Here is an 8924-nt window from a genome sequence, read left to right as displayed (position 1 = left end):
GAAGCCTCGCAGGTTCGCGGCCGAGCGGCGTGACGGTGCCGCTTGTGGGCTGAGGACTGGGAGGAAGCGCGCGGTGCGGTGCGCACGGAGCGGAGGGTGACGCGCGGCGAGGGTCGATGCGGGGATTCCCTGCTGGCGACGGCAGCGAGTAGCGGCCGGGCGGCTCGGCTTTCCCTCTTCCCTCAACCCATGACCATCACACGTGTCTTCATAGCACCTTCTCCTGATACTTGGACTCAGCTTTGCAACCCTCTGCCTTGCTTCTCTGTCCCTCGGGGACAGAGATTGCAAGGGGTGGGGAGGGGGTATTTTTAGCATCTGTTTCAAAAGATCCGCGCCAGGATTTCCTTTGCACACCAAGACCTGGAGCCGAGGTCTCAGGCCTTAGGCCTTAGGGCCCCCCCCCCCCCGAATGTCCCCTGGGGGGTGTAGACAGGAAGGACAAAAACAAAGTAACTTCACTCATTGTGAGGGTTCCCATCCTCACCCCATAGCTTCCAGTCCCCAGATCAAAGGCCTTTCTGCAGCTTGTTTCAATCAAGGGGTTTCTAGCAGCACAGTGAACGCTTTGTTCTCGGTCTACTCTTAGGATACTGGAAATGCCATCGTGATTAGGGTACAGGGCTGTAACTCCTTATTTACATTAGTAAATGTGCAGTTGCCTCAGCCCCTTTCTACCCCCCTGTAGGGTCGGCGCGAGGTCCCGAGGACATTTAAGGCACTTTCCCGCGTGGGTCTTTCTCAGCAGCCCTGTGACTTTAGGCACCCAGAATGACCAGCGTTTCTGACTCCACGAACGCAGTGGGAACATCGCGCCCTGTGTTTCGATCAGGCCGATTTTTTTTATTTTTTTTTAATTTTTATTTATTTATGATAGAGAGAGAGAGAGAGGCGCAGAGACATAGGCAGAGGGAGAGGGAGAAGCAGACTCCATGCACCGGGAGCCCGACGTGGGATTCGATCCCGGGTCTCCAGGATCGCGCCCTGGGCCAAAGGCAGGCGCCAAACTGCTGCGCCACCCAGGGATCCCCGATCAAGCCGATTTTAATTAAGATGTTCTTTTCCTGCTACTAGGTTTGTAAATGAATAAACACACATTTTAATCACTCTGGCCGTGTCCACTTGGGAAATGTTCTTCATCTCTAGTGATTTATGTATGTATTTGCCATCACAAGGATAAACATTGTACCTAAGACCATTTGCATCTGTTACCAGAGTGTGAAACGGAATTTGGACACCGAGGTACAGCACACACAGGCATCGTATCACCCTCCATCAATGGTGGCTTGGCTGGAGACAGAAAGCCTCCCTTCCTCCTTCTGAAGGCTATGAGGACACACACCCAAACCTTTAACCCACAAAACAGTGAACTAGTCCAGTTAAGTGCTCAGCGTGTGGTAGATGCCAGCGGTGGCGCCTTAGAATCACCCGGGGACACCTAAAGCAATCTCCTCTGAGCGAACTGGAATCAGCAAGGCTGGAAGTCTGATCACTACTTCCCAGGGGATTTCCAGGAACTTCTCTTGTGTCTAGATACCACTGCATGACAACTGTGTAAGAATCTGGAGGGGAGCCCTGGTGGCTCAGCGGTTTAGCGCTGCCTTCCACCCAGGGTGTGACCCTGAAGACCCGGGATCGAGTCCCACGTCGGGCTCCCTGCATGGAGCCTGCTTCTCCCTCTGCCTGTGTCTCTGCCTCTCTGTTTATGTCTCTGTGTCTCTTGTGAATAAATAAATAAAATCTATAAAATATTTATGAAAAAGAATCTGGAGGACAAATGGTAGTTGTTGAGAGGTGTGTGGGTTAGAAAGGATTTTTGCTGGTTCCTAAGCAGGACAAGGTTTTTCTTACACATCATCCCATGTGGTCTTTACGACAGTCTTAGGAGGTGAGGTTTTAGCAGATGATGTAGACTCAGAGGTTAGCTGACTTTTCCAAGATCGCGGGGCTTGTGTGACGGTCTAGGAAACGGAGCCGAGGTTGTCTATCTGAACCCAAAGGTCTCTGCACTGTAGCATAAGGCATGTGGCCAGGAGGACTTGGGGCAGGGTGGCTGGGTCTCCAATGCTGCAGACAGAGAGACAGAACAGAGCACGGCCTGTACCAGCGAGGAGCTCCACTGGCTGTGGTCCGTGGGCATCCGCGGCTCCTCGTTCCTCTGCCAGGTGCCCCGGCAGTGCACGGACGTGCTGGAGTCTAGCTCTCGTCCTGTGAGCTTGGTTGGCTCCAGCCACGCTGAGACCTTTCTTTAAAAGACAGGCAGCCGGGATCCCTGGGTGGCGCAGCGGTTTGGCGCCTGCCTTTGGCCCAGGGCGCGATCCTGGAGACCCGGGATCAAATCCCACGTCGGGCTCCCGGTGCATGGAGCCTGCTTCTCCCTCTGCCTGTGTCTCTGCCTCTCTCTCTCTGTGACTATCATACATAAATAAATAAAAATTAAAAAAAAAAAAAAAGACAGGCAGCAGCCACGGTGTGCGGGTCTGCAGCGAGGCCTTAAGCGAACTGTGCATGCTCGTGCATGCTCATTAGCCCTGCTGGGGGCTGCTCTTGATCAGAAGACGGTGCGCCCTGTGTAGCCACCGTGTCGTGGAGGGTCACGCAGGATGAGAGACGCGGGAAACAGATCTGACCTCGACCTGAAGCCGAGTGCACTGACCCACAGCCTGAAGCCGCTGCCCGGCCTAACCGCAGTCCCCTGCGGGCCCGTAAGCCTGAGACGAAATGCTTGTGCAAGGCAGCAGGTCTTGGGCTGGTTTGTGGGCCACCTCTTGCAGCAAATGGAGGGTCTCTGCCAGTGTAGGCGTGTCGGATTGATGCCACCGGTCCCCATCCCCTTGAGGAATTCTCTACTCGCTGCAGCTTGGACTCACTGGTCTTTATCCGGCTCACCTCGCCGACGTTCCAGCAGCTCCATGCGGGGATCCCGTAGGCTGACACGTCACGAGCACCCTCATCGTCTTGTCTCGCACATCTACTCTTATTTCGCTTCCACAAACGGTGGACCGAGCTAAGAACCAGGGAGCCATCTGGTGGCTCCGCTCACTGCTCCCTGAACCTCTAGCTCATCGGCCACACAACCAAGTCTGTGTCCCCGTATCTCTCGTCTCTTCTGGCCTCTGCTTTGCCAGCATCCCTTGCTTTGGTGACCATCTCTGAGAAGATGTCCCTGCTTCTCGTGTCACCCCATCCTCGCTCTGCAGGATTATCTTTCCCACCACGTCCAATCATTTTACTCGCTGGCTGACTTAGCACATACACCTGACTCCCTGTTGTTGGGGAGACCGTTCACACTCTTTGGTGTGCAGAGCAGGGTTCATGGTGGCCCTGGGGCCCAACGGCGAGTGACCCTCCGGCCCGAATCCTGCCCCATTTAGCCCCTGTGCGCAGCTCATCTTGTCTTGTATCTTGCTCTCAAGCCACACTCAGCCAAACCCCTCATTTGCTCGCTAAGCTGCCCTTCCTGGCACCTGCCCTTCTGTGTTTGGGAAAGAATTCTGAATTTAGAATCAAATGGACCCTCACGGCCCTTCCACTCAGCTTGGCACCCCTCCAGAATTTCTGAACCTCGGCACACCATCACCAGCCTGTCGTCGGTGGAGCCTTTCCTTCCCAGGACACCTGGATCCCTCGGGGGTGCCCGCTCTACTCCTTCCACCTCTCTCTTTGCCTTTCTCCCCGACTCGTTCTAACAGTCCCTCCGAGGAACTGGCTTCTCTGAGCCCCCAACACCTAGTATCGTGCCTGGCATCTAACAGATGATGGAACGAATGGGGGAAAGTGCGAGCAAAAGTTCTATTTGCCAATCTGTAAAACGGGGATAATATCCTGGCCTCAGAGAACAGCGGGCATTTGGTTTCTGCCCTTGGCCCTCTGTGTGACCAGTAGGTGGCGCGCTGTGACCTACGAATTCACGTTTCCTGGGGCCTCTGGGGCCTACATCTGGAGTGCAGGTGGTCTGGATGAACCAGAAACTCAAATCAGTCTAATCAAACCTCCCCCTGAGAGGTGCTAACCCATGCGGCCCCTGTCCCTTGGGCGGGGGCGGGCTGGACGCAGCGGAGAGGCTCCTTTGTGCAGCCTTCGAAAGAGGGACATGCCCATTCCTCCCGCTGTGCTCCCCTGGGGAGGCTCCGTGGAGTTAGGGACCCTCAGACACTTGGATCTGGGGCGTCATCTGACTCGGAGCCTCATCGTCCAAGGTGAAAGGGCCATTGTCCTGTTTGGTGAAGAACATGACTTTGGAGCTGACCTGGCCTGGGTCCGAATGCCCGCACCGCCTCACCCTTGGTGTATGACCCTGGGACGGTACCTTTCCTGAGCCACGTGTGTAGTAGTCACCCGTCACCGATAGAGACTATCGGGAAAGAGACCGGGTTCTATAGGATGTGTATATATAGAGAGATTTATCTAAAGATTTGGCTCACCCGACCGTGGGGGCTGGCAGGTCTGAAACCTGCAGGCAGGCAGGCAGGCGGGGTGGGGACCCCAAGGAGTAGTTGATGCCGAGATCTCCAGTTCAAGGGTAGTCTCGGGGCAGCATTCCTTCCCCTCTGGAGACCTTCGTCCTTGGATGCCCAGCTCCGCTCCTACAGGCTCCGGCTTGGAACCTCACAGCAGCCTCCCAGGGAAGCTCTGCGTCTATTCTCCCCAGCCCAGGACCGCGAGGGACCGATTCCCTCCAGTCTTGAGGAACAAAGGCAGCTGGGACCCCTGGCCACAGAGGGGAGTGTCAACACGGGGGCTCCTGGCCAGAGTCTCACCACAGCAGAGATGCCCCACTTGTGACAGAGACGCCCCACTTGTGACAGCCTCTCCTGCTCCTGCAGCTTCTCAAATGGAAATTCGGCAGCATCGTGGGAGGGACATCCCAGTGGCAACAAGCATGGAGCATGGGAAAGCATGACCCCGGGGCACCTGGGTGGCTCAGTGGTTGAGCATCTGTCTTTGGCTCAGGCCATGATCCCAGAGTCCTGGGATGGAGCCCTCCATTGTGATCCCTGCTCAGCAGGGAATCTGCTTCACCCTCTCCCTGTGCCCCACTCCCCTGCTCATGCTTGCTCTCCCTCCCTCCCTCCTCTCTCTCTCCAATAACCTAAAAAGAAAACCAAAAACAAAGGAACAAAAGCAAGTGCCCATTCTCCTTTCCAAACCTACTTAGTGCAGAGGTCTGGGCCTGACGACACACCTGCCTGTTGTAGGCTCCACCTTTTTCTCTCAGAATGCTTTGTAAACGTGAGGTCCCTGTACTCTCCTCAGCAGGCGTTAGGCACAGACTCTCCTTATGACCTGGTGCCACACCTCGTCCCAAATGTAAAATTCCCTTTGCCTGGCTGGGACCTGCTTGCCTCCCCCAGGCGGGATGGGAGAGGAACCTGCCAGGAACCAAGAGGGACAAGAGAGGGGGATGCAGCCTCAGGCTCCTGCCCACTGCAAGCCCCACCGCTCCAGCCGAGGCAGAGGCAGGATCTGGGGTCTCTGGAGGGTGAGGGACCCCTCCGGCACCCAGGAGCCCTCCCCAGAGAAGCAGCCCTGGCCTAAGGGAGCCGGCCATGGGCAACGCTGGTCTCCTGCCACCCCAACCATGCAAAGGCCTTGGGTCTTACTCTTTTTCTAAGAGCTTAAGTATACGCTTTTGGTGACTGAATTTTTTAATTTTATGTTTATTTTTATTTTTTTTTAATTTTATTTTATTTTATGATAGTCACAGAGAGAGAGAGAGAGAGAGAGAGAGAGAGAGGCAGAGACACAGGCAGAGGGAGAAGCAGGCTCCATGCACCGGGAGCCCGATATGGGATTCGATCCTGGGTCTCCAGGATCGCGCCCTGGGCCAAAGGCAGGCGCCAAACCGCTGCGCCACCCAGGGATCCCTTATGTTTATTTTTTATCAAAATAATGCGGATACTAGTTTTTAAGTCAAGCAAAACTACAAGGCTGATGATGGTAAACAGCAGTTCCCCGACCAAGCCCACCCTTGGGATTCTCGGCCAACTCTCGCAGCTCTTTCTTCTGGTGCTAAGTCCATCTCCTCACCCACCCTTATACTGCTGTTTCTCAGACTCTAAGTTCAGAAATCCTCCCCTGACTTAGACCATGATGTAGCTCTCACACCACACACATACTCCTTCCCCCCCCTTGCCACCTATATTTTTATTTTATCTTTTTAAATATTTTATTTATTTATTCATGATAGACATAGAGATAGAGAGAGGCAGAGACAGGCAGAGGGAGAAGCAGGCTTCACGCAGGGAGCCCGTCATGGGACTCGATCCCGGGTCTCCAGGATCACGCCCTGGGCCGAAGGCAGCGCTAAACCACTGAGCCACCCAGGCTGCCTCACCTATATTTTTTAAATGATTTTTAAATTTATTTTTAGTGAGGTGGGGGGGCGAGGAGTGGAGGGACAGGGGGAGAGAGAATCTCCAGCCGACTCCATGGTGAGCATGGAGCCTAACGCAGGACTTGATCTCATGACCCCAGACCATGACCTGAGCCAAAATCAAGCGGGTGCCCCACAGACTGAGCCACCCAGGCGCCCTGCCATCTACTGTTTAAACTTTGTTTTTCTTTTCCCTTTTGGACTAAGTCAATATTATTTACATTGTTTGACTTCATAAAAAATATTTGCTGCTGAGCCATGCCATGTGCCATGATTTCATTCCCCTTCTCCATTTTATTGTTCAAGATTTCAAAGGCTTGCAAAGTTGAAAGAAAATTACAGTGAACAAGGCAGCTGGGGTGACTCAGCGGTTAGCACCGCCTTCATTCAGCGCAGGGCCTGATCCTAGAGACCCAGGATTGAGTCCCATGTCGGGCTCCCTGCATGGAGCCTGCTTCTCCCTCTGCCTGTGTCTCTGCCTCTCTCTCTCTCTCTGTGTGTGTCTCTAGTGAATAAATAAAATCTTTTTTAAAAATTGCAGTAAACACCCTATTACCTAAAGCTAGACTCTACCATTTTACTAAGCATCTTTGCTCATCTGGTCATCCCTACGCCCGTTCATTTATCTATCTTGCTGTTGATACATTTCAAAGTAAATGGTAGACATAGGTACTCTTTACCCTAAATATTTTTCTTGTGATATCTCTGTCTGGTTTTGGTATCCATATAATGGTGGACTCATAAAAGAAGTTGGTGTTGGGGATCCCTGGATGGCTCAGTGGTTGGGCGCCTGCTTTCGGCCCAGGGCGTGATCTTGGAGACCTGGGATCGAGTCCCACGTCAGGCTCCCTGCATGGAGCCTGCTTCTCCCTCTGCCTGTGTCTCTGCCTGCCTCTTTCTCTCTCTCTCTCTCTCTCTCTCTCTCTGTCTCATGAATAAATAAAATCTTTAAAAAAATAATAAAGTAAAATAAAAAGTAAAAAATAAGAAGTTGGTGTTTCCCACTGTTTATTGTTGGTTGATTAGTTGGTTGGTGTATGTATGTACGTATTTATTTGTTTTAGAGAGAGACTGAGAGCAGCAGCAGCAGGGAGGACTAAGGGAGATGGAGAGAGAGAATCCTAAGCAATCTCCAATCTCAGTGGAGAGCCTGAGGCAGACCTCATATCACAACCCTGAGGTCATGACCTGAGCTGAAATCAAGAGTCTGAGGCCTAACCAACTGAGCCAATCAGATTGGCCATTAGGCCAATCAGGCCTAATCAACAAGCCCCTGATTTTTTTAAACAGTTCTATGGGGATATATTTTACATGCCAAGAATTTCATCCATCATATATCCAAAGTGGAATGATTCCCAACCTATTTATACATTTGTGGAACTGTCACCATAATTCAGGTTCAGTACTTTTTATCACCCCAAGAAGTTCACTCATGAATTTTTTTAAAGATTATTTATTTATCTATCTATCTATCTATTTATTTATTTATTTATTTATTTATTTGAGACAGAGAGAGAGAGAGGCAGAGACACAGGCAGAGGGACAAGTAGGCTCCCTGTGGGGAGCCCGTTGGGGGACTCAATCCCAGGACACCGTCATCACGCCTGAGCCAAAGGCAGATGCTCAACCACTGAGCCATCCAGGCCACCCTCTCATGAATTTTTATAGTTAGTCTGGCCCCACTCTCTCCCCAGACCACCTCTGATATGTTTTCTGCCTCTAGAAATTTACTTTTGTAGACATTTCTTATAAATGAAATCACACAATATACCACCTTTTGTGTGAGTTTACTCGTTTTTCTTGAAGACATTTACAGTTCATCCGTGTTGCAGCACGAATCAAAAACTTGTTCCATTACTGTCAATTATAGCTCAATAACGCTTAGGGAGGGAAGCTAGGTCCCTTTTTTTTTTTTTAAGAATTTATTATTAAGAATTTATTTTTTCATGAGAGACACAATGAAAGCAAGAGGCAGAGATACAGGCAGAGAGAGAAGCAGCCTCCATGCATCGACGTGGGACTCGATTTCGGGTCCAGGATCAGGCCCAGGGCTGAAGGCGGCGCTAAACTGCTGAGCCACCCCACTAGGTCCCCACTAGGTCCCTTTTAATGCTGACTGGTTCTATATTATGGCCACACACAGTTTATCAGTTCAACATTCAAGGGACCCGTGGGTTGTTTCCAGCTTTGGGCTGTTAAGAATGCTGCGGCGCTCACTTGGGGCCAAGTATGGACGTGTGTGTCTGTCTCTCCTGGGCAGTTAACTAGAAGCAAAATTTCTGGGATTCACAATAACCATATATTTAACTTTTAAGAGACTGCGAAACTCTTCCAAAGTGTACATTTTTTTTTACATTGCCACCGCCAATATATGCAATTTCTGATCTCACTACATCTCGCTAAAACTTGGGAGTGCCTATCTCTTAGACTATTCTCATTTTCCTGGATATGTAATTGTATCTCATTGTGGCTTTAATTTTCATATTTTTAGTGACTAACGATGTTTAGCATCTTTTCATGTGTTTTTCTCCATTCATACATCTTTCTG

This window comes from Nyctereutes procyonoides, unplaced genomic scaffold (genome assembly GCF_905146905.1).
Source record: "Nyctereutes procyonoides isolate TBG_1078 unplaced genomic scaffold, NYPRO_anot_genome, whole genome shotgun sequence".
Taxonomy (NCBI): domain Eukaryota; kingdom Metazoa; phylum Chordata; class Mammalia; order Carnivora; family Canidae; genus Nyctereutes; species Nyctereutes procyonoides.
This window is presented reverse-complemented; position numbering follows the sequence as displayed.